The following is a 16,910-nucleotide window of genomic DNA, read 5'->3' as shown; positions in this document are numbered from 1 at the left end:
CTTGCTTGTCTGCAAGTCAGGAGTTAGATGAGATGATGAAAAGAAGAATTCACAATGTTAACATTATGTCAAATGATTTGACCATAATCTTACTGATTCTGAGTCTAATATTCTCGCCTGCGGCTCCGTCCATTTGAGTGTCCCCAAAATCAGACATTGTCAAGAAAATCCCAAATTAGCTTACGTGATGGAAATGATCCAACAGCAACAGAAGTGGGACAGGCTGAAAATGGGATGAGGCAACCCCCCCCCTCCCCACCCCCTTGCTGGAGATCTCTAAGCAGAAGCTGGGAGATCCACCACTTGTTGGGGATATTGGATCGGAATGAGAGGCAATGTGGCATGGTGAATACAGTACTGATCCTGAAGTTAGGGAAGACAGGGTTTGACTCCCTCGGTTCCTTCCTAGTTGTAAAAATGAATGGGTTGAGGGGTCACTAGATGCTACAGCACAATTCTCCTGGAGTCAGGAGGATCTGAGTTCAAATCCAGCCTCAGATATTTACTAGGTGTGTGACCCTGGTCAAATCACTTAACCCCTATTACCTCATAAAAAAGAATAGGTTATATCATTATTGTCCTTTACTTTTGTACATTTCATAGTAAAAATGGTAGAAAACTTGTCAAAAAGAAAAGCTTTTAAAAATATTGTATCAAAATAGTTTACACAATAAACAAGGGGTTAATGGATTTATATCATTAAAAAAAAGATGAAAAAACGAACAGGTTGGAGGAGATGGCCTCTGAAGTGTCTCCCTCAGCTCCAAGACTCTGTTCCTATGCTTCTTCCATAGGCCCATCTTCATTTCAGTTGCCACCTCATTCAAAGCCCATTTGGTAACGTTCTCCCCTTCTTGGAATGACTGTGGTCTTTTGCTTCCTCCTTCTTCACCGGAGAATGTAAGCTCCCCGAGGGCAGGACTTGTTTTATTTCTGTATCTCCAGCACCTGATGCAGTCCTTGGTACAAGGTAAAGACTTAAATGATAGTTGAAGCTCCATCCTGAAAAAGAGATGAGACAATTCATTTCGGAGAGGAAAAGGGGAGGAGTTATGGCAGACATCAGTTGAACCACTCATTACTACCTTGTGTAGCACATATTTCTTTGTGTCTTAGAATATTTGGGACTATTCATGATGGGAGAATTCATAATAAAAATAAAATTTAAAGAAAACTCACCTCCCTTCCTTCATTAAAAAAGTAAAGGGAGAGCCCATAGGTTTGAAACATTGCATTTCCCATCATCCTCAGTTGATGTATTAGTTTTCACTCTCTCTCCTCAGTCCTCCCCTTTTTTTCTTTCAAACAGTCCCTGAGTAGGAAAGAAAAGAAAGATATTTACAAATGAAATGAAGGAGAGAGAGAGGCAAAAGATGGGAAATATGCTTCTTGGATTAGATTGACCTCCCCTAGATGGCTCTGGAGGGGAAAGTGAGGCAAGTGACCCTGCCCAGCCCTCCCTCACTTAAATCTTATTCACTTGCATGTCATGACATCACCTCCCTGACATCATGTCTTTTTTGGAGAACAAAGGACATTACAACAGCACTTAGCACAGTGCCTGACTCATAATTGGGGCTTACTAAATAATAAACTCTGCACTTATTTGCCTGCATTTCTCACCTGTGCTACATCCCCCTCCACTTCCAATCATGACTCAGTAACCTTTTCATCCTGCAAAATCACATAGATCTGGAACTAACATAGCATTAGTACCCTCTTCCCCCGGGGCCCCTCTGTTCGAAGGGTGAAACGTTCCCCACCATCTCCATTTAAGGTCACTCCCCCTTCCCCCCCCCCCCCCCGCCACCTTTTCATTTCCCATCTTGCTGTGCTCCTGAGGACTTCTCCATCACATCCACTGTGGGTACCTTCCCCTTCCCCTGCCTTCCCCCACTAGATTGTAAGCTCCTTGAAGGAAGGATTTGTTGTCTTTTTGTATTTGTAGTAAGTTGCCTGGCACGTAGCAGGTTCTTAATAAATGCTTGTTTGGATTAAATGGAATTGAATTGAATGTTGTCCAATCTAAAATTATGTTTCTCCAGACCCCATTAAGGACATTAAAGAGATCATGGCGGTAATGGTAATGTTTGTAATATATTTAAATAGCACTTTTATGCTTTTGTTTGTTGAATTCAAGTTTGGGTTAGACTAAATGACCTCTGAGATCTGGGGTTTTGTGACCTAGAGGAAATCTGCTTTGGGTTGTGATTTAATAACTCTTGGCTTCCTTCATGTTCTTGTTAAAATCCCACCTCCTACAAACAGCTTTTTCTAACCCCCTTTCCCCTTAGTGCCATGCCTTCTCTCTGTGGATGATCCTCAATTTATCATGACTGCATTTTATTTGTATGTACTTTTTCCCCCCTCCATCAGATGGGGAGCTCCTTGAGAGCACAGAGAACAATCTTTTTGCTTTTCTTTCTGTCCACAGTGCTTATTACCGCATGCCCATTAATCAATAATATAATATTTTATATTTGATTAATGTTTATAACATTTAATTTAATATATTTGCTTTATTTTGATCCGATTAATGATAATCATGCAGTCAATTAGCCAGTAAGCATTTATTAAGCACCTACTATGAACCAAGCATGATTATAATATAAAATATAATATTATTGATAAATAGGTACTTGACAATACTTCTGTATGAAGAGGAAAAAGTATTGGTCCTTCCATACATGAGGAAGAGTGGATGCAAGGTATATATGGCAAGCTCTTTATCTAAGGAATAGAGGATGTCCAAGTCTTGTGTTCTATTATCTGCTATGGTGGTGACTTAGATCAATAATGTTTATTCCAAAGGAGCATCTGTATTCTTTTTCTCTTTGTGTTTCTGAGGAAGACATAGAATTTGACCTCCAGTCTCTTTAGCCACCATCATACCTAGAAACACTGGTCAAAGGGTGAGGTGATTCCAAAAGACTGTTTCCATTCCTAGAATCTGAGGATGACATCTAGGAAGCCTAGTAAAATACTAGCTTGGGCAGGAAGACTAGAATTCAGATCCTGGCACTGTGTGATTCTGGACTAGTCACTTCTCTCAGTCTCAGTCTCTTCATCTGTGAAATGGGCAGTAGTGGTAGATTTCGAAATAATATAGGGCCAGGAACCCAGTATGTGCTTAATGTTTATTGATAGATTAATTGACTTCTAAGGTCCCTTCCAGCTCTAAAGCTATGATAATCCCTACCCATGGGATGCTCTTTTGCATTTTTCTGCAGGGGACTTATCCCTGAAGAGTGGGAGGGGGTGTCTGTCTTCCTTGGGTTTGCATGGAGAGGAGCCAAGAAGTTTGATTGTTTTCCCCCTGGTCCAGAAGCATCCAGAATCCCTTTAGGACATCAGGCTAATTGCAGCGAGAAGCTCAGAGCCAGAGGAGGCTTTATAGCTACTATGGGATTCTTGGCAGTCTCCTCTCGTGATGGGGACATTCCTCTACGTGATGTTTAAATTAGACTGCAGACTTCCTTTGGCACTGAGGGCATGGGGCCATTTGTGAGATGAGTGGAGGAGGAGAAACCCTTTGATTTTTCTCGCCAGACTCCCTTTCCTCAAAACCAGAGGATGGAGAGGAAGGCTAAGGGGTAGACTTCTCTGCACTGTCTGCTATTCCTCCAGTCCGAGAGGACTGATCAGAGAAGACATGATTCAAGCTGGATTCAAAAGAAAGGCTGATTTTTTTTTTCCTGATTCTGGGGTTGGATTCTAACAGGGCTTTGTTGTCCAGGATTCTGTTGGTGAAGATAGCCCTAAAGGGTGGTAGGGCTTTATGGAAAATGCAACAAGGCCACAAGACAAGCTCTTGGGGAGATTTCTTTGTGGGGAAAATAGCTGAGCCGTGGGTTGGTTTTCAGAGTTATGGTGTGTATCGTGGCAATGAGCCCTGTGCTCAGGCAAAAGAACCAGCATAATCTGTGTGCACCATTGTGCCAGTAGAAGGGCCACTGTTCTCAAAATCTGACCGCTAAAGTTTTATAGCTTGGGTGACCTTGGATAAGGTAGTTAACTTCCAGTTCTCTGATCTGCAAAATGGTGGGGCTGGACTCAATCTCTGAGGTTCCTTCTGGTTCCCTAACATTTTTGGGTCCACCTTCTGGTGGAACTTTTCAGAATCTTTTTTTAATCAAATCAAATCAAATAAAACACATAGAATTACAAAGGAAACCAGTTATATAGAAATAGTGGTAAAAATATTTAAAAAAGTTGAGTCATAGGCTGATTTCAGAAAAGCCTGGAAAGACTTCCATGAACTAATGCTGATTAAAGTGAGCAGAACCAGGAAAATATTGTACATGTAATAGCAAGGCTGTGTGATGATCAACTGTGATAGACTTGGCTCTTCTCAGCAATTTAGTGATCCAAGGCAATTCCAATAAACTTGGGATGGAAAATGCCATTTGTGTCCAGAGAGAGAATTATGGAGACAGTGCAAATCAAAGCATACTTTTTTCACCTTTTTTTCCTTTTTTATGGTTTCCCCCTTTTGTTCTGAGTTTTCTCTTCCAACATGACTTTATGTATGAAATACATAAAAATGAATGTACATCTATAACTGAAAAAATAAATAAATTTTGCTTCATTCTAAAAAAAGGTGTCAATTAGTAAACCTTTATTAAACAGCTGCTATATGCTAAGTGCTAGAGATACAAAGAAAGGCAAAAGGCAATCCCTGTTCTTTAGGAGCTCAGAATCTCATAAGGAAGACAATGAATAGACTTTGTCTAGAGCAAGCAATAGACAGTATAAATAGGAAATAATCAATAGAGGGTTTGGGAAAGACTATCTGTAGGAGATGAGACCTGAGCTAAGTTGAAGTTTCTAGGTTAATATTATACCCCATTATACCTATTATAGACTTATGATCCATTCCCCTCCCTTCAAGGATCTGTGTGTATGCATTCTCTGTTCTGCACTTCTCTGTCCTGAGATAATCTATTTATTTAGCAGAATGGAAGCTTCTTGAGGGCAAGAATAAATAAATCTTTGTATTTCTGGTATCCAGCATAGGACCTTACACATAGTGCTAGATAAATATTTGTTGAATTGGATTGAACTGATTAGAGTGTATCCATGTAACTTATCACAGATTCTGAATCAAGGATGGCCTTTGGGTTGTAGAAAGGTAGGTAGCATGTGAGCTTCCCTGTATTTGCTTTTGTCAATCAGGATTTTGGACCCACTAATTGCAGGGGCCTAGTTCTAGAGAGGAAGAGAGAGAAAGAACACAAGAGACATGTGATCATGTTTGTACTATGTTCTAGTGCATCCATCCATCCATCCATCTATCCATCCATCCATCTGACATGCTTTACGTTGTTCTTTTGTATAATTTGACTTTTCTCTGGGGTAACCTCTGGCATATCTTGGATGTCTGTGTGATCCTCTCACATTATACCTCCTGTCCTCTCCTCCTTTTATCTTTGCATTCTCAGTACTTAGCATGGTGTCTGACACACAGTAGGCATTTCATAAATCCCTTACAAAGGTCTTTCTATTGTCCAGAGAACATAGCTAGAAATAATTGGGAAACTAGTACTTCTCAGTGTATTTTTGTTTGTATTTCTGCACAATATTATTCTTTGCCATGAGGGTTATGTGGGATGCCAATGTGGGATCCTCTGGGAAAGTCAAGGGGTGCAAATGTTCATGCAATTGCAAGTGTAAGTTGTATTCATTTGTGGCACATCTAGCAACCCTTGAGGCCCGCTACTGATCTTGAAATTACTTTGAGGACAAGTGGAATAAATGTTAAAATGAAAAAGCAAAGTTTTTTTTTCTTATTTCTAGGTAAACTTACTTCTTTTTAATCTATGTGAGTTGAATGTAGTGAACTTGGAAGTTGGCAGTTCTTTTTGTAGCTGGCTTTCAAACAAAGGCTGGGTATCTATTATGTGATAAATGACGGAGGAATTAGAAATCAGGAAAATCCCTTCCTCCTCAGAAATTCTGGGATTCTATCATACAATCTGTGGCTTTAACCGATGAATTATCCATATTCTTCATTCCCTTCCTTTCTTCTGCACTGCTTAACTTTCTCTGTATTATGACGGTAGAAAAGCCACCAGTTTCTGAATTCTCTGTGGGATGGCATCAGAGAAATGTGTAAGTAGAACAAGAGACGGTCTGATGGGAAGGAGGGATAATCAGGGGGCAATATCTATCTTCTACTGGTATCCAGGAGATGTCAGCTGAACCGGAGGAGGGGTCCCAGGACATCGGGTGGATTGGCTGTGATGCATTTCTGGGAGGACAAGGCAGACAGTCACATTGGATGGGCAGGAGCGGGTGGAATGTGATCTACCTCATGGGAAGGAATAGCTACATTCATGAGCTCATAGACCACTGGAAGAATGGAGCCCAGAGAGAGCATTCTCCACTATTCAGATGTGTGGTCCAAAGTATTCACTTGCAGGTGACCAGCCTGTTCTTGAACTCCAGACTGTCTCTGACCTTGGATTGTCCTTAAGCTGCCCTCATACCCAGAATCAGTTCAGCTCGTAATCGACTGTGAGAAACCTTCTTCTATACATTAGGGAAGCAAAAACTCCCCAAGGGTATGAAAGTCACTGCACTTTATAGCCTTTTAAGGGCCTTTTTTAAACAATGTTCATTTAAATTTTTTTCCCTCTCTTTATGAGCTTTTTGGTACACACATCACATAAGCCAACATAAAATGGCTGAGCATTATGCCCACATAAAACCCCAACGATGGATGTGAAAGTCCGTAAAATTATTGGTTGCCTTCCACGGGAGAAGTTGGCAGTCCTTCAGTCTTGACAACATTTGGGATTCATGGCCTAAAACTTTCCAAGGTGAAGGATTTTCTAACTCCATGGGTATGAGAGGAGGGGGTTGGAATAGTGGGATGTGAATCCTCATCATGAGGATCTTGGGATTTAGGACTGGAAAATCACCTTAGCTTTCCTGAGGTCAAAAAAATAGCAGAAACAGTGAAGAGTAGCAGAAAAAACTGGCATATTGATAGGGACACAGAAGTTAGACTTAGGGAGCTCAGAAGCTCTTGATGCCTTGATTTTTACAAGTGGGGAAACTGAGGCCAAGAGAAATTAAGAAATTTGCTGAGGTCAGTGTCAAGAGATGAGACTGAACCCAGGTCTTCTGGCTGTAGAACTTGTCCTGCTTGGGGCAAGGGGAAAAGAGTTCAAGAGTGGAGTTGTAAAGTCAGATTAGATTGGCCACCATGCTCTAGGATTGTTATCAAAGTGACTATTGCCTGCTGCAATCTGCAACCTACAGTGGAGGTTGTTTTACTTTTTGATTTTAACAATAAAAGTTAGCATTTATATAGTGCTTGATATGTACCAATCATTGTGTCAAACATTTTATAAATATTATCTTAGATAATCCTCATAATAACCTGGGAGATGGGGGGTATTATTATCATCCTCATTTTATAGATGAAGAAACCGAGGCAGACTGCAGTAAAATAACTTGCCCAGGATCACGTGGCTAGTGAGTATCTGGGGCTGGATTTGAATTTAGGTCTTCCTGTCTCCAGACCCGTGTCCTATCCCCTGTGTCATCTACCTATCTTTATATCCTCAGTTCTCCGCCTGGTGCCTTTATCGTGATAGGTGTTAGTCTGAAACATTCCAGTCTCAAATCCAGTGATTCTGGGACAGTATTTTGGATTTATTGTTAATGATAATAATGGTAACAGAAGTTAAACATGCTCGAACAAGATTAAAACTGGGAAATATTTAACAAATAAAACTACAGTGGAGTGTAGGTCGTGTTTATATACAGTTTTCTAAATCAATATGCAGCCCATGTACGGTTGTATCTGAATTCGACATGAGAGGCTTAGAACTCTTTTGGGTTCACAAAGAGCTCTTGCCCAAGCAGCTTTCTGAGATCAGTAGCATAAATTTGATTAATTTTGTTGTTCTGGGGTCGGATTTTTGCTTTCTTTGGTAAAGGGAACTCCCAGTGAGAAGACACCCTCTCCCAATGCTGACTGGCACCTGCTCTAAGGGTTACCTAGGGCTAGACTTCTGCTTATCAATCTTATAGGTTTATTTGTGTCTGAGGTCACAGAGCTTATCTATTTCAGAGGCAGGATTCGAACTCAGCTCTTCTTGACACAGAAGCTGGATCTCTACGTACTATATCACACTGTCCCTCATTCACAAATGTTGTGGTTGTCCCTACCCCTGCCATTTTAAAGGCTTAATTAGCATCGAGGCTCTGTGGAGGTTGAGACTTACCCATAGAGCTCCTCTTAGTTATATATTCTTGTACAAAAAGCTTAGGTAGTTTAAGGGACCCCCACCCAGGCTGTTGTTCAGTTGTTTGACACCCAGCTCTTCGTGACTCTGTATGGGGTCTTCTTGGCAGAAACACTAGAACGGTGGCCATTTCATTCTCTCATTTGACAGATGAGGAAACTGAGGCAAATTGAGTGAAGTGACTTGCCCAGGGTCACACAGATAGTAAGTATCTGAGGTTGGAGTTGAACTCAAGAAAAGGAGTCTTTCTAACTTCAGGCTTGGTGGCCTGTTTCTATGCCATAGACCCAGGGGAGAGGATGCATCTTTTTTTTCTGCAAATCTGCTATCCTGTGATAGCGTGATGAGCTTGTACAATCGTAGGATGTCTCTCCAGAAGGATTGTGGAGAAAGCATGGCCTGTCTGGACCCTGGAATCACTGCAGGCCGATCAAACGGAGACCTTTCTCCTTGGATTTTCCTCATGAAAACACTGCATTTATTTAGCTGCAAACTGAGTCGATCTACTTCTTCTTTCCTAAATAATTGCACCTTCCCAAGACCCTACAACAGCCTCTTCTTGTCTATAAAATCAATTCCAGGGGGAACCTCCATTTCCCATCTTTGTGCCTTTGAAATCGTGACTGCTCCCCGTACCTGGAAGGTCTTCCCTCCTCCCCTCTAGACCTTCCTGGGTTTCCTTTAAGTCTCAGCTGAAATCTCACTTTCCACAGGAACTATTTCCTGCTTCTTCTAACTGATACTGACTTTCCTCTGAGATTAGAGGCTCTCTCTGTCTCTCTGTTTCTATCAGTCTGTTTATGTCTTTTTCTCTCTGTCTCTAACTCTGTCTCTGTCTCTCTTTGTCTCTGCCTGCCTGCTTGTCTATATCTGTCTCTGTTTCTGTCTATCTGTCAGTCTCTCTCTGTCTCTGAGTCTTTCCCTGTGTCTGTCTCTGTCTGTCTGTCTATGTCTGTTTCTGTCTGTCTGTCAGTCTCTCTGAGTCTTTCTCTGTGTTTCTGTCTCTGACTCTACATGTGTGTGTATATCTATGAGAAAGAGAAAGACAGAAAAGGAGAGCAAGGGAGGGAAGGAAAGAGGGAGAGAGAAAAGAAAGGACAGAGAGGGAGAGAGACAGAGGGAAAGGGGACACACACACACACACACAGAGTACTTAATTGCTTATATGTGGTTTTACTAGACATTCTGCATTAGAATATGGCTTGGTAAGAGCAGGGATAGTTTTTTCTTTTTCTTTCTTTGGAACCCAGGCAATTAGCGCAGAGCTGGGCACCCAGTAAACACTAAATAAATGACCACCTGCCTGGCTTTCTATTCCCTCCATAAGCTTCTTTTCTACTGCCCCCATCCCGTGTCCCCTTCTTGAGTCTCTCTTGTGTCCTCATTGCTCCATGTAATAGCTCACATAGACGCTATGTTCCAACCCTCCCCGTGAGCCTACCCCTCCCTTCTTTCTCCTGTCCAAGCCACAAGCCTCATTAGCAAGGTTGAGTGTGGGGGGCTCCCAAGAGTCGGCCCAGGATCAGCCCCCTTTTGGATCAGGGGCAGTCGTAAAAGGCCGAGGATTTCAGGAGGCAGAGCCAGTCCAACCCAAGCCCTTTCCGGCACCAGAGCCCATGCTGGGCCTGGGAGTGGAAAGACAATAGAGGAACAGTCCCCACTCCAGCCTGTGGATGACAGACATCAGACTCATAGCCATTCTGCTGGTAGCCAGATCCTCTGTGAATCTCCCTGCCCTGACAGCCTCCTTTGGCCCCCACTCGCCCCTTGTGTCAGCTCTTGGGATTCTGGCTGTGCTCCTGCTTGGTGTGTCCCTTGGAGCCTTGGCTCCTGCTCCCCCTGCCCCTTCATGGGGATTCCAGTCCAGCAGGCCCCAATGCTCGGTTAGACCATGTCAGAGTCTGTAGAGTAGAATGTGGAAGTGCAAGGAGCAAAGTACAAAGTGTGTGTGTGTGTGTGTGTGTGTGTGTGTGTGTGTGTGTGAGAGAGAGAGAGAGAGAGAGAGAGAGAGAGAGAGAGAGAGAGAAGAATCCCATCTTCAGCATCTTCTTTAATCCACTAGATTTAGAAAAAGGAAAAGAAAGCGGCCAGTGCTGTCCCTCCTGGGCCCGAGGCCGCCCTGACATTTTTCAGCCCACGCTTGTTTTGCAGGTTCCCGTTTCGATTTTTCTTCACTTCATAGTCTTTATTATTCTCAGTTAGAATAGCTTCGTGTCTATTGATTGTTATCTCCGGCTCTTCAATTTTTCTCTCTGGCTCCTGCAATCTTGAAGGGAATATGTCAGCCTTGTTAGCCACTCTAGTCTGAATTTAAGCCGACCTTTCCCTAATCAGCTCTAACTAATCAAGGCCAATATCTTTTAATGAGCCGGATCCTGGGCGCAGGGGGAGCAGCTGGTTCCGTGCCCCCTCCCCAAGGCTCAGGCCTCAGGAGTCGCTCCTTGCTAAAGGGTAGGGTTCTGCTAATCAGTTCTATCTGTCTCACTTAACTCTTCCTCCCAAACCCATCACCGAAGGCATCAATAACTCAGGCTCACTCTGCCAGCCTCATTCTTAGCGTGGCCATGCTCACGTCCGCCTCCGTGAGGCTTTCGGATGTCAGGAAGAAGCAGCGTGAGGGACAGACGGAGCGCAGCACGGGGGCAGGAGGCCCTGGGTTCGAGACCCTCCTCGGGCTTTTGCTAAGCAGTGGGACTCTGGGCAAATCACCCAATTTCTCTAGGTTTTTAAATTAGGGAGGTTGACCTTTAAAATCCCTTCCAGGTCAAATCTATGTCTATGGTTTCCTCTCCTTGGAAAACATGAAAATTTCCTTCTTGGACATTCGGACAAGGGGGCACTTAATTCTTGCCCAGATTACATTAGATGGTCCCTGAAGTTCCTTCTATTCTTAAATTTTATCCTAGTAATACTTACTAAATTTTATACTTTCATAAACTTTATCATCACAATAATTACAGATGGGATCGTGGGATTTAGATTTGGAAAGGACTTTAGACAGTGTCAGTTCAGCTCTCCTCCCCTGTGGTAAAGATGAGCAAACTGAGGCCACAAGGAATCTCATGACTTGTCCAAGCCAGATGGACCAAAGGCTGAGGAGCGGAAGCGGCCTTGGAGGTCCTGAGTCTTGGAGCCCTCATTTTGCAGAGGGACCTCGGAGAGAATGACTGTTTGTCTTCGCTCATAAGCGTCTGAAGCAGGGATTCTAACTCAGGCCTGCTGCTCTCCAAGTCCACTGCACTTTCCGTGTCCTACCTCAGCAACAAACATGATTATTCTGACTAGCAAGGCCCAGGAAGCAAGCGCTTCTCATTTTTGAGCCCCAGACCCCTGAAGATCTGACTGAGACCTTGGGTCATATGGAGATGGGTCTGGCTGAGATCCCTTAACTCACTGGGAGATAGGATGCTGGGAGAAACAAGGGCCTGACCCTCTGATCAAGCTGGAGGGAACCTGGGGAAGGACAGGGCCCCAACCCGGCCCAGAGGAAGCCAGTTGGAGCCCAGGCAAGGTGCCTGCAATCAGGCTGGCGGGTGGAGGCCAGGGGGCACGGGCCAGCTGAACTCCTGGAAGAGCACGAAGGGCCAGAGTCTCTGCCAGATGTTTAGCTGACTTTGAGAGAGCACAGCATCAGCCCCCTGGGCAGGCTGCCTTGGAGCAGCTTAGGAGAATTAGCATGAATTAAAGAGGGGGGGAGGCTGTTGAAACAGAGTGACTTGGCTTGCTTTCTCTGGGTTGACACATGCGATAGGAGTTAAAGCACTGCCTTATTTTATCTCTGAATGCTTTTAGCTTGACATATAATCACGGGGCTTCCCCTCCTCCCAGTGATTCTTTCCCTATAATTAATTCTAAAAAAACTACAGTTCATAGTATTTAGAGCTTGGCTTGGAGGGAAATGTAGAAATCACCTAAGCTGACTCTTTCATTTGAAAGAGAAGGAAGCTGAAGTTTAGGGTGCAGCTCCAAGGTCATGTGGCAGTAATTGGAAGAGTTGGGATTTAGATATGGGTCCCTGACCCCAAATCCCGTGGCCATTGGATTTTGTAAACCAGAACTCTATCTCCCCCTCCCCCCAAAAAACTATCCCTCTTCCAAACTTCCCTATCTCTTTTCAAGATAACATCATTCTCTTCTCCTAGATTTGTAATCTTGGCTTTAACGTGGACTTTTGCTTCTTCCTCATCCCACAAATTCTGTTGATTGTCAAATCTCTCCACTTCTCCTTCCATGGTCTCATCTATCTCTTTCTCTACCCACATCATCACTACTTGAGTTCAGACACTCATCCCCTCTCACCTGGATTATTGCAACTACCCAATCTGGTCCCCCTGTCTCAGGTCTCTCCTCCCTTCAGGCCATTGGGAAAGTGATTTTCCTTAAAGCTTTGACCTTGTCACTATTCAGTCATTTCCAGCGACTTCCTATTGTCTCTAGGATCAAGTATAAACTCCCCTGATTAGCTCTGAAAGCTCTTCCCAACCTGGCTCCCTCCTAGAGTCCTACACATGACTTCTCTCAGAGATCCAATCATATTGTTCTGCACCCACAACATGCCATCTCTAATCCCGTACTTATATTCTTGAACCTTGAGGAAATTGCATGGCCTAAAACCAATGGACTCAGAGTGGACTCCTCCTTTTTCCCAGTAGCTCTGAAGAGTGACTCATATTTTGCCCTTTGCAGGAAAACACTCAGTGAAGAGGAGATAAATGATCCCCATAAGGAGGTCCTGGCAAAAAGAAAAAAGTCATTCCAGAGTTACCTAACTTCTTTGTAGGGATTTCAAAATGACAGAAGAAACTGAGGGAATGATCTCATAGTTACATAATTCAGAACTGGAAGGGACTAAGAAAAAGCATTCTCAACTCAATGTACGAGCTGGTCTCTATCTAAAGACTTCTCATGAGGGAGACGTCCATTCCCTAGTCCAACATAACATCTTAAGTCTAGACCTCATGTCTAATTCCTTATGTATGTGAAAGCCATTTAGATACTGGAAGACTATACTTGAAGATTGCTATAATCTCCCATTCGTCTCTTTACGCCCTCCCCCAAGACTTTTCTTCTTCAGGTTAAACCTGTCCAGTCCCTTTAACCAGCTCGCAGATGGTCTGGATGAGGCTCTTTGCTGGTCTGTTTGTCAGAGCTTCAGCTTCTGGAAATCCACATAACAGATCCACATAGAGGAAAAGGGATCCAATAGAGGATGTGGAAAGAGTAATGGGTTCTGGATGAAGAACAAGAAGACTTTTACTTATGACTTGGGATCTTGGACAGGTCTTGTCACGTCTCTAGGTCTCAGTTTCCTTATTTCTAAAATAAAGGAGTTAATTTACATGGTCTCTGGGACTCCTTCTCTTCTTAGGTCCTAAGTCACTCCATTTCTTGAGACCTATTTCTTCATTTTTAAAAGGAATGAATTGGACTATATAAATGGATTGTTCACATCTATGAGTTCTAGATGACAGCTAATGTTCTAGAGTCTATGATTTCAAGGTCAATCTTGATTCGATGATATTGGAAAGCCAGAGTTCATCAAATTAGCTTTCACAAGAGAAAGTCCCAAGACTATGTGCTGAAAGTTGTCTGATATCTCTTTTCTATAGGATCAGTCCAGAATTTCAGTGTCTTCTCATCTAGAAATTACATTTAAAAAAAAGATTTTGTTTCTAGTTTTTGAAGGAGCCCTGACAACCAGAATAACGAAGGACCTTGAGTTTATGCAATGTGAAGATCGATGGAAAGAACTAGAGATGTTTATCCTAGAGAAGAGAAGACTTAGGGAGAACGTGATTCTTAATTAGGGAGGAACCTCCAGGGTTTGCTCCATGGTACTAACATTTAAAGGATCTGAAATTTATATTATCTGAACCACACTCTGCTCCTTCCCTGGCAGTGGTCTTGTCTCAGCAGGGGGCTTGACACGTCCAGTAGGGTTAGTGTGAGGGTCTTGCCATAGCCATGGCTATTTGGAGGGCCGTTCTCGTTTTGTGCTGCTTGCCCTGGGTGTCAGAATTGCTAGTCCCCTCTCTGTCCGTCACTCCCTGGACTCTCGGTTGTGATCGGCGCTATGGAGGGATCAGCATGACCTTCCTAGGGTCACCAGATGAGTTCTCGCTGCACCCCCACCCCCCGGCTCCATGTGCTTGCCGCAGACAGCTGCTGGCGTCATGGTTGGTGGGTGTGCTCTCTGCTGGAGTTGTTGGGCACTTTTTTTGTTTACTGTTCACTGTTAACAACAGTAATTACAGTATAGTTGTGAGATGAAAACATGACTAAATTATGACAGTACTTGTGTAACAATCTCTTAAAACTGACTCGGAAGGCAACAGCTGCACAATTAGGCTATAAATTCTCTTAAATGAACTTGTCGGTGGAAATAGTACCTGTGTGGCAGTGTTTTGTAAGAGATAACTAGACTTAATGGGCTTGGTGAGGGAGCATCAAGAAGAGCCTCGTAAAAAAAGAAACTTTGTTCTTTCTCATAAACCACTTGTTCTCTTATAAAAACAAAGGGCTCAGTGTTGGGCCATTAACTTTCTCTTCTTGTTGTGGGACAAGCAGCACCAAAGCATCAATTTGACAAGCATCAAGGATCTTCTTCCACCTTACAGTGAACTCCTCTCTGAAGGAGAGAGAAAGAGAAGGGGAAGGGGAGGGGGAAGAGAGGGACAGAGAAGGGAATGATGGAGGAAGAGGGAAAGAAAGAAAGAGAAGGGAAGAGTAAGATAGAAAGACAGAGCAAATTTAGAAGAGAGGAGAGAGCATGAGAAGAGATAGAGGAAAAGAAACGAGAGACAGAAGAAAAGAGAGAAAAGGAAGTGGCAAAGGAAGAAGAGAGAGAAGGAAAGGGAGTGAGAAATGGTAAAAAGGAGAAAAATAGAAAAAAGGAAGAGAGGAAAGAGAAAGTGAAAGAGAAAAAAGAGAGAGAATGAGAAAGAGAATAAGAGAGAGAGAAAGGAAGAAGAGAGAGAAGGAAAGAGTGAGAAATGGAAAAAAGGAGAAGAATAGAAAAAAAGAAGAGAGGAAAGAAAGTGAGAGAAAGAAAGAGATAAAGAGAGAAAAAAAAAAGAGAGAGAGAGAGAGAGAGAGAGAGAGAGAGAGAGAGAGCCAGCCTAAAAGAGGTAGTACTAGTGGGAGAAGAGGAGGGAAGACTGGCAAGGGGCAGATTCTTGGGGTATATCAGTGGTGGCTGATGTGAAGTCAGCTGTGACCTTGGATGAGTTCTCAGGTGACTGTACACACCCTGTTGAATGCTACTCCTCAGAGGGGTGAGGTGATGGGGTTGTAGGCAGAGGGAGGAGAGGTTGTCAGCAGCTGCCCTAGCTTACAATAACACTAGTCCTTAAAAGTAAAAAAAATAAAATAAAGGCTTAAATAGGATGCACTGGAAGCTGGATTTAGTTATGGGAGCTATTTGGAATTAAATGGGGAACTAGGGATGTTTAGCCTGGAGAAGAGAAGACTCAGGGGGGACATCAGAGCTGTCTTCAAGTATTTGAAGGGCTGTCACATGGAAGAGAGATTAGATTCATTCTACTTGGCCCCAGAGGGCAGAACTGGAAGTAATAGGCAGTTTGCAAAGAGGCAAGTTTCTCCTTGATGCCAGAGGGAAAAAATTCCTCCAAACTTCCTACCAATTAGAGATATCTAAAAGTAGAATGGGGTTCCTAGGGAGGCAGTTGGTTTCCCCTTACTAGAAATCTTCTGAATACTTCCTTGTGAGGTGGACTGGAGAACAGAGATGCCAAACTCCTGGCAAATGCTGAGTGAGACACGAACCAGATTAAAATGGAATTGGGGAGTGTTTAATAAAATAACAAAAAACACAGTCCAACATAGATAATGGCAAATAGGGCTTTCTAAGTCAACTTGCAGCCCATTTCTACTTGAGTTTGACACCACTGCTGTAGAAGGTATTCTGGCATAGGTTTGGACTGGAATAGATGGCCTCTAATGTCCCTTTCAAATCTAAGATTCGATGATTCTGAGGGCTGGTGGAAGCTTGCCTGAAAACTTTATATTTATTTAGGGTAAAACTTTGGTCCTCATTGACACTGAAAGCTTGTTTGTTAGTGTCTTCACTTTTCTGTCTGTGTATTCATTCACTTATTCATTCATCCATTCATTTATTCTGCCCCCTAGAAGGAAGGAAACCATTTTGGGTGGTGAATTACAGATATGTCCCAGAGGGAGCATCCGGCGATGACATCCTCCCGCTGTCTCCTTTATTCTTTGCTGATAGCTCTTCCGGTAGTAGGTGGAGAACAGTAGTTGCAAGGTGCCCTTTTTTGATGTTCAGTCTTTTCAGTCATGTCTGACTCTTTGTGACCTTGTTTGACATATTCTTGGCTGAGATACTGGAAGGGTTTGCTAATTCCTTCTCCAAGTCATTTCACAGATGAAGAAACTGAGGCAAACACAGTTAAGTGACTTGACCAGGGTCTGAGAGCACATTGATTGGCTGGTTGGTTGTTGTTCTTTATTCTTGAAGAGCCCCAGAATGACATCACTATGTTAATGTTGAGTTGTATAGTGTGTCTGACTGTGGCTGATCAGACCAATATGAGCTCTGGACACTCTGCCATAGGTCGGGCACAAATAGTCCCTCAATACTTGGGGGGCTTCTCTAACTGTGAGCATCTCGAG

The 16,910-nt window shown here is 43.2% G+C and overlaps 1 long non-coding RNA gene across 1 annotated transcript; it reads right to left on the bottom strand.

Annotated features, from left to right (window-relative positions):
* Positions 1-675: 675 nt before the first annotated feature.
* On the bottom strand, positions 676-1,462 carry LOC116423017. The gene is made up of 2 exons (XR_004233508.1): positions 1,180-1,462; positions 676-1,002 (listed from the first exon to the last, which is right to left on the bottom strand). It is a non-coding gene; the product is annotated as an uncharacterized LOC116423017 (long non-coding RNA).
* Positions 1,463-16,910: the final 15,448 nt, after the last annotated feature.

The sequence above is a fragment of the Sarcophilus harrisii genome, chromosome 3 (genome assembly GCF_902635505.1).
Source record: "Sarcophilus harrisii chromosome 3, mSarHar1.11, whole genome shotgun sequence".
Classification (NCBI taxonomy): domain Eukaryota; kingdom Metazoa; phylum Chordata; class Mammalia; order Dasyuromorphia; family Dasyuridae; genus Sarcophilus; species Sarcophilus harrisii.
Note: the sequence above shows the minus strand (reverse complement) of the source record. Positions and strands in the feature narration are given on the sequence as shown.